General features: G+C 34.6%; 1 long non-coding RNA gene across 1 annotated transcript; it reads right to left on the bottom strand.

Moving 5' to 3' along the window:
* Positions 1 to 1,437: 1,437 nt before the first annotated feature.
* On the bottom strand, positions 1,438 to 4,357 carry LOC133784279 (uncharacterized). The gene is made up of 3 exons (XR_009871246.1): positions 3,842 to 4,357; positions 2,849 to 2,912; positions 1,438 to 1,687 (listed from the first exon to the last, which is right to left on the bottom strand). It is a non-coding gene; the product is annotated as an uncharacterized LOC133784279 (long non-coding RNA).
* Positions 4,358 to 18,416: the final 14,059 nt, after the last annotated feature.

Here is an 18,416-nt window from a genome sequence, read left to right on the forward strand (position 1 = left end):
GTGTTTTATTAAACTAATCAATTAATTCTAAATTAATTACTAGTTTATTAATAACCCTATGAATGTAATTAATTACAAAATACATTTATAATTATAAAAGAGCATGTTTCTATAATTAATGTGATCAAGATAATTACCCATTACATTCATCTACCTTTACTAAAAATACTTTTTACATAAAGTTGGTTATCTTAAAGGCCTATAAAATCTATTGTCTTTATTATGGTGTGAGTTACCAAGTTTTAACTAATTTAATACTTAGTAGTTTACATGCAATTGATTTTGTGACAGTCAGAATCCCGTGATCCGCAAGGAGAAAGACCGGGTAAGCTGTGCAATCCCACACCGCCTGGGGAAGGTCAAGTGTAATGATTCTAAGACTGTGTAGGTATGGGACTACACAGTTGAAGAGGGCTTAAATGGATTGATGGGTACTACCTATATCAGGAAGGTGCATCTTCTTTTCGGTAGCCCATCACTTGAGAACTCCATGGTTAAGCGTGCTTGGCCTGGAGTAATCTAGGGATGGGTGACCTCCTGGGAAGTTTTCTCAGGAAGTGTGCGAGTGAGGACAAAGCACGCTGGAAAGACTTGTCTTGGTTTGTAGGGCTAGTTGTCATTCCAGAAAGCAGCCATAGTGATGTGGGGCGTCACAGATTTCTCCAAAACAATTCATATAAACAAATAGGACAATCCTAAATAATCATGTTTCTAAAAGATGCATGATTAATGAAGAACTGTGTGGGATTTCATGAATGGCATGTAATTGACTAATGCATGGTCATGTTATCAATCAAACATCAATGAACATTTATTTAAATAAATATAATAAATAAATAAATAATAAATGATAAACTGAGTACTATTGAGTATTTCTAAAATTTATTACCCTTGGAAAAATTAGAAATAAAAATTGCAATCTAAACTCATGTAGCTTTCAAGATTCTCCAAGAATGTTTCTTCTCTCCTTTAAGCTTTTTACAAATCTTTAGGAACTTTGTTCTGCCCATCCTATTAATTAGAAACAATTTTTTTAATTAATTTATTTAATTAAAATTAACTTTTAATTAAATAAACAGTTTTGTCATCTTTTTAATTTAGTTGAATTTAAATAATTAAATAATCAAATTCAAATAATTATTTAAACTTAAGATAAAATCTTAACCAACTAAAAGATATTTTATTTTTCTAATGAAAATAAAATAAGATAATTAAACTTTTAAATTCAAATAATTTAAAACTAATTAAATAAAAGATATGGCACAAAATTATGATCTAACTTGGGCACCAAGAATGGTGCCCTAAATCACTAGGGGCGGCGGCATGGAGGAGCACTAGGGCTCGGCATGGTGCGACTGGGTGAGTTGGCTATCACGTAGGTGCGCATGGTAGGGACCATGTGCGCACAGGAGCTCGGCCAGGCATGTAACGCCCCTAAGGTAGGGTACGTCTGCCACATACTCGTAATTCTAGGGTTTACGAGTATGTAAGGCACTTGACCAAAAGAATTAAATAAAATGATACGAAGAAATACAGAAAAATTTAAAACTTTTATATAAACTTATTAGTAGAAATTATTACACGTATGAATACTTTAAATTTAAGGCAGCCATATGAAAACTCTAAACCATTATTGCATTGCTACTGAGTCCGTGCTCCACAAGTTGCTCAACAGCTAAAGCCACACCTGGAAAAATGTTGGAAAATAACATAATGAGCTAACGCTCAGTAAGCAAATCTCATGCATACACATACACATGAATGTCGTGAGTTTGTAGTGCACATATACTAATATGCTGACTTATATACTTATGCATTTCATTTATTGCTCATGCACTTTCAAACTTTACTTTTATGCTCTTTCTTTTAGTTTCACATTTTTATGGGCCCAATATCACTTGTGCACACTGTTTGATTCAGCCAATGCCTGCAGGGCTTGTTACACATATCATATAGAATCCCATGGGTTCTCCTCCGGCTAGCCATCATCTCAGCTAGGCTCATCATAACACTCATTTCATCGTTGCCATAGCTGCCATACTTATTACACATATGGAGGAGAAAGACGGAAACATGGCAAACATATCTAAATGGTCAACTCTGACCTAGCCCACACTAGTGGGCAGCCACCATAAGTCTTATAGACTTCCGTCTTCTTTACTAAACTTACTTGATTGCTTCATCAAAACAGTGGCACCCTTTTTAAACATCTTATTATCACTTTGCTTAAGCCTTGTGTCATTAAAATGTTCACTTCACATAAGACATTTCAATGCATTTCACAATTTTCCTCATATTTATATGCATGGTCTTATATCACATAATAATGTATCACATAACTGTACATGCCATGCATACATGCTGATGCTGAAATGTCAATGTTCATGTTCATGATTCATGTTTGATGGTATTCAATCAAGGCATTGTATCACATCTCATATAACTCAAAACATCTTTAGTCATAATACATGAAGCTTTGGGTTGGTGGCGTTGTTATACCTTAACATAGAGCTATGGCTCAGGTCTAAGGTTTCCAGCCTAAAAACTTAAACGCTTCATATATCATAACATATAACAAATCATGAACATAAAGTAATCCACATATCCATCAACATAAGAACACATACTTGCACATAATTCATATCATTCTTAACCAAGTAAGACATCTTTCACATATCACGGAATTCATCAATTACATATCACACAACACCCTTATGGTGTTCATATAACCATTCTTCACATACTTATCATATGCATCATCATCATACCATACTTAACTCATTAGATGTACACAATCAATGTAGTCATGCATCTTACACTTAAGCACAAAAAGGTGAGATTTACTTACCTTAGGTCCTTAGCTTATTTTAAAATTCCTCACCAAGAGTCAATCAATCAAATCCATACAAATCCTATTCAAGGCACATCATTTATTAAATTCTATCAAAATCATAAATATACACTATTGATAGTGTATATTAATAATACCAGAAACTATATAAATGATAATAATAATTATTATCAACGTAACGCAAATAACTCTTCATATAAAACCATGCTTTAAACCTTGCTCATAAGATAATGTACTCTTATGATAATAATAATAATAATCCCAACAAATATAATAATTATCGTCTATAATTAAACTTATTTCGATATTAATAACAAAATACTTCAATAGCAATACGTATATGGATGTATATATTCAAATAGTCATTTTATAAAAGAAATCATATTTTTAACATAAAGTTGTAATAATCAATATAATGATAATAATATAAATATAAATATTTATATTATTATTAATTAGTCATAATATCAATTCCAGTGATATAATAAATATACTTTCTCCAAAATTCACTGGTCTTACAAATATCAATAACTGTAAGAAACTAATATTTGATATTATTTTAATATTCAAATATTAATATACAATAATAATTGTTAGATAATAGGTTTACTATAAATCATACCTTTCATATATATATATATATATATGAATCTGTATTCTTGATTTACTTAACAAAATAATAACAATAATAATTAAAATTACTTAATCATAATAATTTCCATATTAATATAAAATCAATTAAATATGTATTTTTATACTTTATTTAATATATAATATTTTCTAGAAAATTGGACAGCACAACGGCTATAAAGTGGACAATTCCAAAATCAAAACCTGTATCAAAAATATATATAATCCCAGACAGCCAGTAAATTACAGAAAATATTCCATATATCAATAATATATAATTATATACTATAAATACACATAATAACAATTACTCTAATCAATCACAATTAAATCACAATATATAGGTTAAAGAAATTATACCAAAATGATCGGGTTCCACAACAAGTCAAACGATGATTTTCTGAGACTCAAAACGTACTTCGGAACCTCGAACACTAAGTTTCGACCGTCGGTCTACGGTGGATCGCGGTGGCTCATGGTGGGCCCACCACCCAACTATGATAGATGTAGGAACAAGTTATTTGGTTTTGAAGCCCACAACACGAGGAGCACGATGGTGGTGACGGATCGGCAAACGGATGCCCGAGGTGGCCGAATCGCAACTTTGAAGTCGCGGGGTGGCCGAACTTAAATCGAGTGGTTGAGGCGTTTAATCGGCGAGTGAGCTCTAGATTCCCGCGTGGGTCGATAGTTCGGAGGCCTCTGAATCCAACGGTCCGGCGCGTGGCTAAAAGTGGTGGCCGGAAAGTACTCCTGCGTCGTCGGCAACAGTAACACGCAGAGAGAGAGAAAGAGAGAGAGAGAGAGAGAGAGAGAGGGGCTCGGGTAAAAAGAAAGGCTGAAGCCTTTTATTTTATTTTATTTATTTATTATTTTTTATTTTTTAAAATTACACTTGGACCCAAAATACTAAAATTCTTTTCAAATAAGTCCTTTAGCAAAACTTTCTTAATTTTATAAAAATCCCCAATTAAAATTATATGAACCCGTTTTAATAAGTATTAATACCAGTCAGGATCATATACATATATAAACATTAAATCACATACAAAACAGAACAGGGATTACATCTTGTATCCTATCAAGTGTCATTGAGTCTTTTTGTATAAAATCAACGTTTTTCCTATCCAGTAATCTGAAAGCTCACACCTTGATCTTCCAAACCAATCCTCAAACACACAAGGACGTGTGTGGGTGCATAGGATTCAAAAGGTTGATTTATGTGACTCTCTAGATGTCCTCAACACATGATATCTAGAGAAGTTTGACTGAGAGAAGAGGTTTATAATAGTTTTCAGGTTTAGAGAAAACTATCTCTTTAGAGAGAGAGTCTGTATTTTTTTAATCTCATAAAAATAAATTAAAGCTCCTTCTGAAAGTCACGTACTATCAGACTTATATAAAATTATTTAATCTAATTAAATAATCTTTATTTATTAAAATTTAAATTCAAATTAAAACTTATATGATATATATCTATATATATTTAATTATTTATTTAAATCATATTTTTAAAAAAATTAAATAACTAATTAAACAAACTTATTTGAAATTCAAAATTCAAATCACAGGGATAAAAATCCCTGGGTTAGGCGCCACACACTGTGTTGTACAGTGTATGTCGCTATGCCCTATTAGGGTTTCCCTAATTTTCTCATTTTTTATTTAATCAACTTTTAAAACTATTTATTCGAACATAAATATCAGTTAATTCAAAATTAACTTTATCTTAAAATATCAGTTTTAAAATAAATAAATAAGATATTTATTATTTTCTCTCTTTATATTAATCCAAACAAGATTAATATTAATTTTAACATATAGATTTTCAAAATAAAAACTATATAGTTAAATAATTAATTTATTCACAATTAATCAATTGCCCATAATTATCACATAATTATTTCCTTGCCCTGGAAAATTAATTCATTTGCAATTTAGTCATTCTCTCTACGAATCTTGTTTCTGACATCGTTACCCTTGACAATGTAGGACAGAGGTGATATGAGGACCATGGACTTATAATATGAAGCTCCAATAAACCAAAATATTAATTAAACTCTTTAATCTAATAATCTTATTTATTAATTTCATGATTACTCCACTATAAATATGGAATTGCACTCTAAGTATTTATAAAATTATATTTACAGAGTTTTCTTATGTAGGTCATTGATATAATCAATATATGTAGCTCTATCCTCCATTATTGGTTCATTAATTAGAGCTGGTCAAAATTACTGTTTTACCCTTCTAATTACCGCTAGATCCTTAAGTACCATTAATTCACTAGTGAATAATTAATATATGATCTAATTATAAATTTGAGCTCAATAACTATTCAGTTCCAGAAAGACGTTACAATTTTAAACACCCAGTGTAATGATCATGGATAAGTAGGGTGTTGCAATTTTGGTAGTTGATTAAAAAGTCAGTCAACAAATATCGATCACTATTTTTCTTTCAATCCAAGTTACATACAATTCAAAGAAATAAGAAAAATAAAATGAAACATTATGAAAAATAATACAATTAGAAATCAAGAATTTCAAGAATTAAGAATCCTATGTCATTAATTTTTCCCTATGTTCTCGATAAGCATCTCTCATAATTTTTAATTTTATGTTCTAATGGCTAGTCTAGGGTTCCTAAGTATTTACAAGGATTTTCCAAATCACAAGTGAATCTAACCAATAGATCAATGCAAATATTCCTATAAAGAATTTAAATCTTCAATAGCATTAAGTCTAGCCGTAATTTGACTATCTAGGGTGATTAGGTATATTCCTTTCCTAAAACAAATCATTATAAACAAGTCAATCCTAGGCTATATTGATTAGGTCTAACTTCGTTTTTCCATCACAAGTTCCACCTAAATTACTAACTCAATTTCAAATTTGATCATTCTATGAAAAACATTAAGCATAAATCAATATAAACAATTAATATGGACATCAAGATAAAGAATTAAAACGAAAACTTATTTATAAATATATGGTTCCATTAAAGCCTTAGAAAAAAAATTAGCTCATTATTTAAAAAAAAATACCAAACAAGAATAATAATTCATGGTTTGAAATAAAAAATAACAAGATAAAATAAAGAAAGAGAAGAAAAGATAAAACTAGATGTGATGATCCATCTTCAATCTTCAAAATCATTTATTCTCTTGTGATTTTCTCTCCAAGAACTTGTTCTCCACGTTTAGATCTGACCTCGTATAATAACCCTAGTGACAAATATGAAATCCATCTTAAATGGGTTTTAAAAGATGATTTAAATAGTTTAGAGTCGTGAAAAATATGAAATCCCTCTTAAATGTTGGTGCGCAAGGCTTCCTACCAAAAGTAATTTTTTGATTCAACATTGCTCCATAAAACACGCATAACTTTTTCATCCTACTCCAAATGCAATGACTCAAAATGATTTAAAAATTTGAGAAAGAGATCTACAACTCCTATTTCATGAGTTTTCCCCCATAAAATGGTTAGAGCACAGTCAAAATTAGGGTTGAAATTACAACTTTGATGGAAACAAACTCAGTAAAAGTGAGACTTAAATGAAAAATGTTACTCAATCTCAAACTTCATATTTTTCCTTAAATTTTTCATTATAAACATCAAACTAATTATTAACAATAAAATTTAAAGAAAATAAATCTAAAACATATTAAACTAATGCAAATCCTAATGTTATAGTAGTGAAAATAACTCTATGTCTTAGAGTTAACACAAGGTCTATGCTAGACTCTGAGTATCTTGTTTGCAGATCTCTTTGAAGGAAGACATTCAATTTCAAATAAGAGAACAAAGCTTGAGTACTTTCCTTAATATAAGATTAAGAAAAATACTCCCTAGCAAAGTTGCTCAAATGTTCAGGGTTCAAGTTGAACAGTTAATAATATAAGGGATATGTATGTATAGTTAATCATTTAGCAACCAAATATATATATATAAACATATGACACATAAATTTACGTAGTTCTGCAAAATTAATTGCCTACATCCACGTTAGTAAGGCCTTCCATTTTATTTATATTCAGAAGTTATAAAGAGTAAATAAAATCTCTTAATTGTACAAAGAGATTTGTTAGGTGAAATATATGGTAACCAAGTAAGGTTGGATAAAATGGTTTTTGGCTAACTAGGTTTTTTATTTGGTTTTGTTAAAGTAACCAAATAAAGAAACAAGTTGATAAACAAGGTAATAGAGTAATGTGATAAGGCTAGATAGTTCACTTTATGGTGAAAGCATGGTGATCATTAGACATTTCTGGTGATTGGCTTGGTGAAAGCAAGGTGATAAGCTTGGTGTGAGGAAGGTGACGTAAAGCTCGGTGTAAGCAAGGTGATGTAAAGCTTGGTGAAAGCAGCTAGCTTGGTGTGAACAAGGTGATGTAAAGCTCGATGTAATCAGGGTGATGTAAAGCTTGGTAGCTTGGAGAAAGAGAGAAGGGAGATAACCTACAAATTGGCTGAGAACCTTGCAACTTATTCTCAGTCGCTGGCTTGTTTTTTATTTGCTTCATCCAACCCCCCCTTTTATAGATATCTTCTCAAGGTTGTATGATAGCATATTCGAAATGTGAAATTTCAGTTTCTATGCATCATAGGGGCTTCTAATTAAAAAAAAATCCATTGGTGTATTCACATTACATTTTGGTGCTATCCTTTCCCTTATTTCAAAAAATATCTCTCTCATTATTTTTACACCCAACTCTCCTATTCTCCTCTCTCTTTCTCTCTCTCTCTCTCTCTCTATTCTCTCTAAAAATGGCAGCCACAACACCACCATCACCACACACCCACATCCCTCTCTCTTTCTCTAAAAATGGCAGCCACACACCACCTCTCTCTCTACCCCTTCGAATCTCATCTATCTTTCTCTTAACTTCTCCATGGAAGTGATAAAGGTATTTTGGATATTATATTTGTTATCCTTTCACATTTAGATAATGTTAATTTCTAGTGTTTTTAGGTGTTCTTAGCTTTGATGTACGAGTTTTTTATTTTTAAGCCATAAAATATTTTATAAGGTATTATTGATGAATTTGATGTATTTTTGTGGTTAGGAATTGATGTGCAACGGTAGGAATCGAGAAAATGAAGTTTAAGATGAGTTTGAAGTGTTTTAGAAGTTCCTACACCCGAGGTTCGAGTTTAAAGTAGAAGATTACGAAGAAAAAGCACGCGAGCAGAAAAAGGCTTGTGGCCGCGGCCACCAAGAATCACTAGTCGTGGCCTGGGAGTCAAAGACTAGTGGTCGCGGCCACCATAAACTCCTGGCAACTACCAGAGCACGTATTTTTGCTCAGAACAATCTCGTGGCTGCGACCACCAAGAATCACTGGTCGTGACCTGCGATATAATTTTTTCTTAACTTTTGATTTTTTTAAATGTAATTTTTAATGGGCTATAAAAGGGGTTAGGGTTAACTTTTATAATAACTTTGGATTGCGAATTTTAGAGGCTAAAGTAGCAAAGGAGGAGAAAAGACATCAACATCTACATTCTTCAATCTAGTTTTTTTCTTTCTTCTAAAAACTCATTTATTTTCATTGAATATTTATGCTTGTGAATATGGATGTGGCTTGATAGTTGCTCAATGGTGCTCAATGGGATTCTTGCAAAAGGCATAATTTTTCACTCGGGTGTCCGTTTGAGGTGATTTTTTTTTAATTTGGGTACTTCTTAAAGATCTACACGTTTGAGATGTGTATATACACATTTGGTAAGTGTAAAGCTTGAAAAAATAAAAATTAAATAAAAAATATACCTCATGTTTAAGACATGTTTTGGTATGTTTTCAAGCTTTAAACTTCTCAAATGTGAATAAACATATTTCAATCGTGTAGATCTCAAAAAAAATACCCAAATTAAAAAAAATCACCCCAAATAGACATTCGAGTGAAAAATTATGCCTCTTGCAAGAATTTCATCGCGCATTATCGAGCAGGCATTGAGCACCATCGAGAAAAAACATATTTTTTCATTAAAAAATAACTTGATTTTTAAGGCCCTTCGAGCAACCATCGAGTAGTATCGAGCTTCCATCGAGTTTCATTGAGCAAAGTCATTTTTTTCATGAAAATCTTGATTTTGAAGGCCTTATCAAGCTGGCATCGAGCACCATCGAGCAAGGTCGATTTTCTGCAGATTTCAGAGTTTCAAATTTTAAGAAAAAAACCCCAAAAATCATGCCAGGTTAATATTGCTCGATGGTGCTCGATGCCATCTCGATGGGGCCTTCAAAATCAAGATTTTCATGAAAAAATCGACTTTGTTCAATGGTGTCTTGATACTGCTCGATTAAATTCTTGTAAGACACGTAAGTTTTCACTCGGGTGTCCATTTTGGGTGATTTTTTTTTAATTTGGGTATTTTTTCGAGATCTACACATTTGAAATATGTTTATACACATTTGAGAAGTTCAAAGCATGAAAACTTATGAGTGAAAAATTACGCCTCTTGCAAGAATTACATCGAGCACCATCGACCAACTATCGAGCCACTATCGAGCAACCATCGAGAAAAGTCAATTTTCATGAAAATCTTGATTTTGAAGGCCCTATTGTGCTAACATTGAGCACCATCGAGAAAAGTAAAATTTTTGCAGATTTCAGGTTTTTAGATCTGAAAAAAAAAATCACAAAAAAATCCAAAAATCATGCTCATATCTGTTCAAAATGTAGTATTTTGTGTCTTAAACTTAAAGAAGTATCACTATATTTGAGAAAAAATTACTACCCATATATTTATACTCCAAAAATCCTCAAAATGTATGTTTATTTGGGTATTGTGTTGATTTCTACAATATGGTCAAAGTTATGGAGGCATGGTGGTGGCTGTGAAATGATTTTTCCTTATCCCTGGGCAATGGTACTTGTCAATATATTCATAACTTTTTCAAACACAACCCATCTGTGGGAGAAGAGTGGTGCGATGGTGGTTGCAATGAGAGTGAATCGAGAGAGAGAGAGAGAGAGAGAGAGAGAGAGAGAGAGGGAGAGAGGGAGAGAGACAGAGATAGAAAAGAAGAGAAGAGAGAAGAGAGAAATGGAAATGGGAGGGGTATTTTCGGGAAGTTGGGAAAGTTTAGCATCATTTTTTCATTTACATAATTCCTAGCATCATTTTTGAAAATCCGTATTTTAATGTTACTAACTTTATATTTAATTAAATTAATTAATTAAATGTAGAATAAAAGGTCGGTACTGGAACAGATATTCTGTAGCTACAGACAGAGATTCTGTAAGTACAGAAATACACAACTGAAGGATAAAATAGAAAAATAAAAAAATAAAAAACATAGAGTTTTTTTACATGGTGTCAATATCCTTTCGGATATTACTAGTCCATGGGGCCACGCCCAGAGATAAGATCCATTAATAAAGTTTCTCAAAAATGCAAATTATTTTACTTAAGCAAAGATTAGACTCCCTCTAATTTTATGCCGCAAGCTTGACATATTTTCCACTTTATGAATGAACCTTGTTGAAACTTCAAGAACTCGAACTCCCTTCGATTTTCTTGAAGAGTGCTTGCTTCCTCCCAAGGCAAGACTAGGATTGTAACATCCCAAATTCCCTAATATGGCTTAGTGCCTGGATTAGGGGGCCGGGAGGCAATAATTGTGTTAATTGTATGCTAATGTATTATGAGCATGTCATTATGTGAATTATATTATGATATAATTATGATTGCATGTTTAGAAATATTAAATATGCGTGTGGGCCCGTTTCTTATTAGAAGGGCATTTTAGTAATTTTGAACCGTTGAGGGTATAATTGTAAATATGCGTATGTGTGATTGAGACCACGTTATTATGTGGATATATTTGGGTTACTCGACAACAGGCAGTTCTGGTGAGCAAGTTAGCTGAAAAGTCACAACGGGGTTAAATACCCGGCTCGAGGTGAGTTTAGGGGTATTTTGGGTAATTTAGCACATTACTGTGGTTATCGGGTAATGGGGGATTAAAATGGTTATTACGATTTGATGTTTTGGGTTTAGAGGAACACTCGAGGATTTGCGGGAAGTGGCAATTGACAAAATTTCCCTTGATGTCACTAAAGGATTTAAGATAACTATAAGGGCATTTTGGACATTTTGGAAAAAAAAGGGGATATGCTTGGTTTAGGCAGCTGTAACCTTAGGAACAAGTAGAAAGAAAGAAACACTTAGAATGATAAGCTCTCTCTCTCTCTCTCTCTCTCTCTCTCCCGTAGCTCTCTCTCTCTCTCTCTCTTTGGTGAATTGGGGACTTTGAGTAATTGAAGGAGCAAAGCATAGGAAGCTGAGGATTTGGGGTTTAAGATCAAGCTAGGAGCAGCTTGGGATCATAAGACAACTATTGGAGGTAAGGATTACTTTGAATTTTTAAGTTTAAATTCAGTTAGTTGAAGCTTTTCTAGAACCTTAGGCTTGGGTTTGAATGTTGGAATTTTGATGAGTTTTAATCAAGTTTTGAGTTGGGTTCTATTGCTAGAAAAGTATTGATCTATTATGGGAATTGATTTGAGATTCTAGGTTTGATTTAGAGTGTTTTTGGTTGGGATTGGCTGAAGGAAAACCCAAGAATTCTGGGTTCGAAGGGTCGTGTTGCGACTCTGTTCTTGGGGTGTCGCGACCCTCTTGAACCCAGGGGGCCCAGGAAAGGTGTTATCGCGAGGGCGAGCTGCGGCGTGTGTTCAGTGAAAGAGGAGGCTGGGGCCTCTAACTTGAGTGGGTCGTGGCGCTTATGGGGTTTTGGACCCCAAGAGGATTTTTGAGTGCGAGAACTTAACCCTATGGGCTTGAGATCGATCCTACTAATTTGTTTAGTGGAATTGGATGTCCCGGAGGCTAGGACTCAGTTAGGAAGCCTTTATTCACTCATTTTGATGGAATCCTATATTATGGTTGTGACTAGGTTATCGCTAGGGGCTCGAAATCAAGATCTTACTCAAGGGTTGTTCATTGGTAGCCTGCACTTGGACCAACGGTAAGGAAACTGCACCCAAAATATGATATACATGATTAGGGCTTGGCCGAATGCTGATCATAGTCTTGAATTAAGCATTGGCCCTGTTAATGCGCATAATTATGTATATCTATTTTACTGTATATTAATGCATTGTATATGTATGTATGATAAATGTATTATATAGTTGTATGTTATGGCGAGTAAGCTCGGTTTATAAGCCAAGGATTTGTCGTTGTATAAGATTAAAGATCGACTTGCTAGTTGAGGGCATATATGGTTTAAGAAGCTTGATTTATTAATCGAGGGTCTCCAAGGCTCGACTTATAAGTTGAGGGTCTTAAAGGCTCGATTTATAAGTTGAGGATCTGTAAGGCTTGGCTTATAAGTTAAGGATCTAAAAGACTCAACTTATGAGCCAAGACCAGCGCTATGTGCGTTGAGCATAGACTGCCATGGCTGGGCCACCCTGAGAGTGCACTAAGCACTTGACTGGCTTGGATGCCATATGAACAAAAGGGAGTGCACTAAGCACTTGACTGGCTCGGATGCCACATGAATAAAAGGGAGTGCAACGCACACTTGTGTAACCCTATGGTTGTTGATCTGTATATTTGATTGAGGAAGTACAGCTTATAAGCTGACGATTTGTCTGTGTTATCTGATGAAGGGCCTGGCTTAATAGTCAAGGTTATAACATGTTCTACAGACTCGACTTTTCAATTGCAGATTGAAAGACTTGACTTATCAGTCAAAAGTTGAAAGGATTCGACTTATTAGTCAAAGGTTGAAAAGACTCGACTCATTAGTCGGGGATTATATACTCAACTTATTAGTCAAAGACTACAGACTTGACTTATCAATCGAAGGTTAAAGGACTCGACTTATCAGTCAAAGATTAAGGAATCGACTTATCAATCAAAGATTATGGACTCGACTCATCAGTCGAAGGTTACGAATTCGACTTATCAGTCGAAAAACAAAGACTTGACTTATTAGTCGAAGGTAAAGCACTTTACTTATCAGTTGAGAGTTAAAGGACTCGGCTTACTAGTTGAACTCTAAAAGACTTGGCTTGCCAGTCAAAGGCTGATGGACTCAGCTTACTAGTCGAGGGTTTAATGGCTCGACTCAGGAGTCGAGGGCGGCGGTAACGTGCCAAACATTGACCGGTAGGGTTAAGCCAATCTAGAAGCGAGATATATGCTTGAATGCTCTTGGGGTTGCCCGAAATGTTAAGCATCAGACCCTCTTGGCCAGATCTAGGGCCAGTTGTATGAAAGATAAAAATAGGCTCTAGTGTCACTCTATAGCCACTTATCTAAGTTAATTGCATACATGAGTATGATTATTAATATTAGGCATGTTAATTATAAATTTGTGATATGATAATGCACTATTTATAAGTATGATTATGTTTTCTTGCTGAGCCTCGACTCACGAGTGCTAGTTGGTGCAGGTAAAGGAAAGGAAAGGTTGGACTAGCCATAAGTTAGAGAGCTTCAGAGGTGGAGTGTACATATGCGGCTTGCTCGTCCGCCACAACCGAGGTTGTCAGTTGGAACTAGGGTTGGACCCTAACTTTGCCGCCTAGGTCGGCTATTGTATTCATTCTTGAGTTTGTAACCGTTTTAAATTACAATGGAATTCCATGCATGGAAGTTAAATGTTTTTAATAAAATTGTTGACTTTTGACCGAAATTTTTAGTACCTAAACCTGTGGTTAGTTTAATTACACGATTTAAACTCAAATGACTCGTTTAGCGAGTTAAGCATTATTTAAACTACACAGTGTAACGATCCTTATTAGGAGGGCGTTACAAGGATGAACCTTCTCCCAAAGGTTTGTTCTTTGTTCTTCTCTTTGTTGAATTATTTCAAAACACAAAACACATATAAAGACACAAAATAACAGAGGTATAGTCGAACCACTAACCTCTACAAAATAAACACTCTTTTTCTAAAGATGTAAAATAATTTTGAGAATAGATAAAAGAGTTAACCTAGACAAGACTTCTATGGTAAGTATTTATACACAAATATACTCCTATAAGACAGCCTTTACTAGGTATGAACGCACACAGCTCACAAGGAAATGTTTCCTGAAATAATCAATCAATTACATTGAATCATCCAAGATCTGAGGAAACAAATAGACTGTCTGTAGCTACAGATCAGTCCGTATCTGAGCTGTCATTGCAAGATCTTATCTTCGATTTTAATGAGGATCAATCTTATCTTATCTGTTGAAATCTAGTCATAAGGATCAAGTTGTCAAATGAAAGCAGCCAGATATAAAATAAATCAACATTTATTATTTGATTCATATGTTAAAAGCTAAGTATATTGCCAAACCTTCTATAAATAGAATAGATTGATATAATCAGCTTTTTATATAATCATAACATAAATGTGAACAAAATAAAAGTGAAATAATCTTCTATTTAATGCCGAGATTACAAGAAATAAATCAAAAAATATTTTGTTAAATATAATTTGCCAAAAATGGAATTTACAATGTAACGACCCAAAATTACTAATAAGGCTTAAGGGCCTTGATTAGTGTGCTCGGAGGGCATAATTGGAAGTTATGTGAATTAATGGTGAAAATGCATGATTATGTGATATGTATGATCCTATGATTATATGGATATGTGGAATGCATGTTTATGGGTATTAGATAAGCATGCGGGCCCTGTTTAGTTTGTAAGGGCATAATTGTAAATTTGGCCTGTTATGGCATAAATGTGATTATTTGTGATAACTGTTGATACCACATTATTATGTGGATAGATATTTGCAGCTTTTGGCACGAGGCGATCCTAGGGAGCAAGTAGCGGGAAAGTCACAACAAGACGTGATACTTGACTCGGGGCGAGTCAAGGGGTATTTTGGGTATTGGACAGTTAATTGGGTTAACGGGTTATGGAAATAAATAATTGGAGATATATTTGAGGTTAGGAAGCCTAGGTGGGAATACTAGGGAATTTTACCATTTTGCCCTCGGGGACGTTTTCGGTACTCCGAGCCTTGGGATTGACATAATCAATTAAGGATAGATTAGACAAAGCTCAGAAAGTGGTAGAACAAGGCCAAACCAACGTTCTTCCTCTCTCTCTCTTTCTCTCTCAAGGGAACCCCATAAACAAAGGATTTTTGGGCTGGAAACTCATGAATTTGAGCTGGAATTGTGGGGAGAATTTATGTGGCAATTTGAAGGTTCAACTAGGAATTTAGGTAGGTGCTGATTTATGGTTTAGCTAATTAATTCCTATAGTTTTGAGCTAGGTTCTAAGTGCTTTGGGTTCTTAATTTTGAATATTAAATTGAGGCTAAGGATTTGGGAATTAGCTCGGCAATTGCTTGGTGGATTGGTTCTTCAGTGAAGGTAAGCTCTAATCTATGGTTTAGTGTTTGAATTCTGAGTTCTCTTGACTAGTTTTAGTGTTCTTAAGCTTGTGGGTTTCAAAGATTAAAATATTCCTTTGATGAGTTTCTAGACTAGGTTTTTGCTGGGTTATATTGCTTAAAACATGTTAGAATGTTTGTGATAATTGGATTGTATCATTAGGATGAATTTGGATGGGTTTGAGTGAGGTTTGAGAGTTAAAAATGGTGGATTTTCTGGGTTCCAAGGGGTTAGGCCGCGGCTCAGTTCTTGGTGTGTCACGACCCTTGGAAGCAGATGGGAGCTGAGGATGAAGGGCGGGCCGCGGCATGGGGAAGGTTGGGCCGCGGCCTGTGTCTGTTTCTGGGCGAGGCTGAGCCTCTAGTCAGGGGCAAGCCACGGCATAGGAAGCTTGGGCCGTGGCTCTTAAGGTTATTTTTTGTCTTTTGGAGGTTTAAGGTGCAGGGACTTGACCTAGGGTGCTCGGGATCGATTCCACTACCGTGCCTGGTGGAATTGGATGTCCCGAAGGTTGGAACTTGACCCGAAAACCCTTATTCATTTATTATTGATGGAATCCTTTATCATGGTTGTGACTAGGTGTACGCTTGGGCTCAGGGCAAGATCGTGCTCGAGGGTTGTCTTTCTTAATTAAAGCACTCGGAATTAAAGGTAAGAAAACTGCACCTGTTTATGTGGATAGGATGGGACTAAGTGTTCCCTATATTTGTATGCACTGTTAGATGATTGTGATAAACCATGTGAATATGTTGGGACTAAGAGCTCCCTATAATTGTATGAATGTCATGAGATGGTATTTTTCCATGGGGACATGTGATGAACGGCCTAAGAGTGTCGGAATCAATACTTGCGCACAGAGCGCAGCTCAGCCACTGGTAGCTGAGGACAGCTTATTAATCACTGAGCTCGGTTAAGCTGGCCAGAGTCAGTGGGTATAACACTGGGCTTGGCCTAAGTGAGCCAAAGATAGGGGTTTATTACAGAGGGTGTGGCCTAAGGGCGTCAACCCTAGTTATTGCATGACATGTGTACTATTGTTGGTTTGATGTATATAATATGTTGAATATTTGGATGTTGGATCATTGGTGTGTCAATTGGTGTTCTTGATTAAGTGAATGTTATGGCTTGATGGATAATTAATTAATGTCTTGTGAATCATTTGGTTATGCTCTATGATCTATATGATTATCGATATTGATTATGCTATGAAGTTATAGTTTTCTTGTTGGGCCCTGGCTCACGGGTGCTACGTGGTGCAGGTAAAGGCAAGGGTAAGATAAGTTGACCATGGGTTAGAGAGCTCTGGGAGCGAGGTGTACATTGTCAGCTACTCGATCACCATAGTCGGGGGTTTGTGCAGGGACGGAAACCTAAAACGTGTATTTTTCCATTAGAGTGGCTTGATTATTTATAAGATTTGGAAATTCTATAATTATGTTATTTAAACCCAGATTTGGGATCCCATGTACCAAACATTTATTTTAATGAAAATTGTTTGTTTATAATCAAAATCTTTTCAACCTAATCTGTGTGTTTCGTTAGATTCACATTTTTATTTAAATGACTTGATTAGCAAGTCTCACACTATTTCAAACACGCGGTGTAACGGTCTTGGTTATCCAGGGCGTTACATACAATCTCCCCCTTTGGCACTTTGATTGAAAAAATATTTTGGATGTAAATACCCAAGAAGAATCTTCAAAGAAGACGTAATGTTAGAAACAACGAGAGTATACAATACTCCCACTGCACATAAGAGTTACTAACACATAAAACAAACAAACATGTTAACTTTTAAAGAGAAAGTTTAACACAACAACTTCCCCTGAAAATAGGGTCCAGTGTTGGAACTAACAACAAAAATAAATACTACTCCCCATTTTTGTCTATCAATAGGCCAAAGGAAAGAAAAAACAAAAGAAAATACCAAAAAAAAAAAACACAAGGTTCAACAAGACAGAGATACTAATCATGCAGCAAGAAACTTCTTAATTGAACTGAGTTGTTGAAGGATCGAAGCTTGGCCTTCCTCCAATTTACCCAAACGAGAGGTAACCCTGGCAATTTTTGTTTGAACAGATTGAAAAGTTGGACCTACAAATGGTGATTCTCAATCTGCAGGAGAAGCAACACGCTCAGGTGGTGTGTATCAAGGAGAACTTCATGCATATGAACTGTTTCTCTGATACCAACTATAATGCCCCGACTATTTCTAAGACCTCGGACCATTAAAAACTACTACGACATAACTACTATTTTGAAATACATTCATATGAAATAACATAACTTTATTTCAAATCCAAAATATTGTACCAAATACAAAATATGGTATGAGATCCCATTGTTATAAAACATAAACATAAACATTTAAATTAATTATTTAAAATACAAAGTGCGGAAATATATAAAAACATAAATTAAAAGACTTAGAAACAACGTCATCCTCGATCTTCCAGCAGTCCATTCAATCCATTCATCCTCAACATACATGCCAAGCTGCCACGAATCCTTCCCACCCTCCATATTCATTTTCCTGCATCATTCTAAAAAGAAGGAATGAGCCTA

This window comes from Humulus lupulus, chromosome 6, assembly GCF_963169125.1.
Source record: "Humulus lupulus chromosome 6, drHumLupu1.1, whole genome shotgun sequence".
NCBI classification, from domain to species: domain Eukaryota; kingdom Viridiplantae; phylum Streptophyta; class Magnoliopsida; order Rosales; family Cannabaceae; genus Humulus; species Humulus lupulus.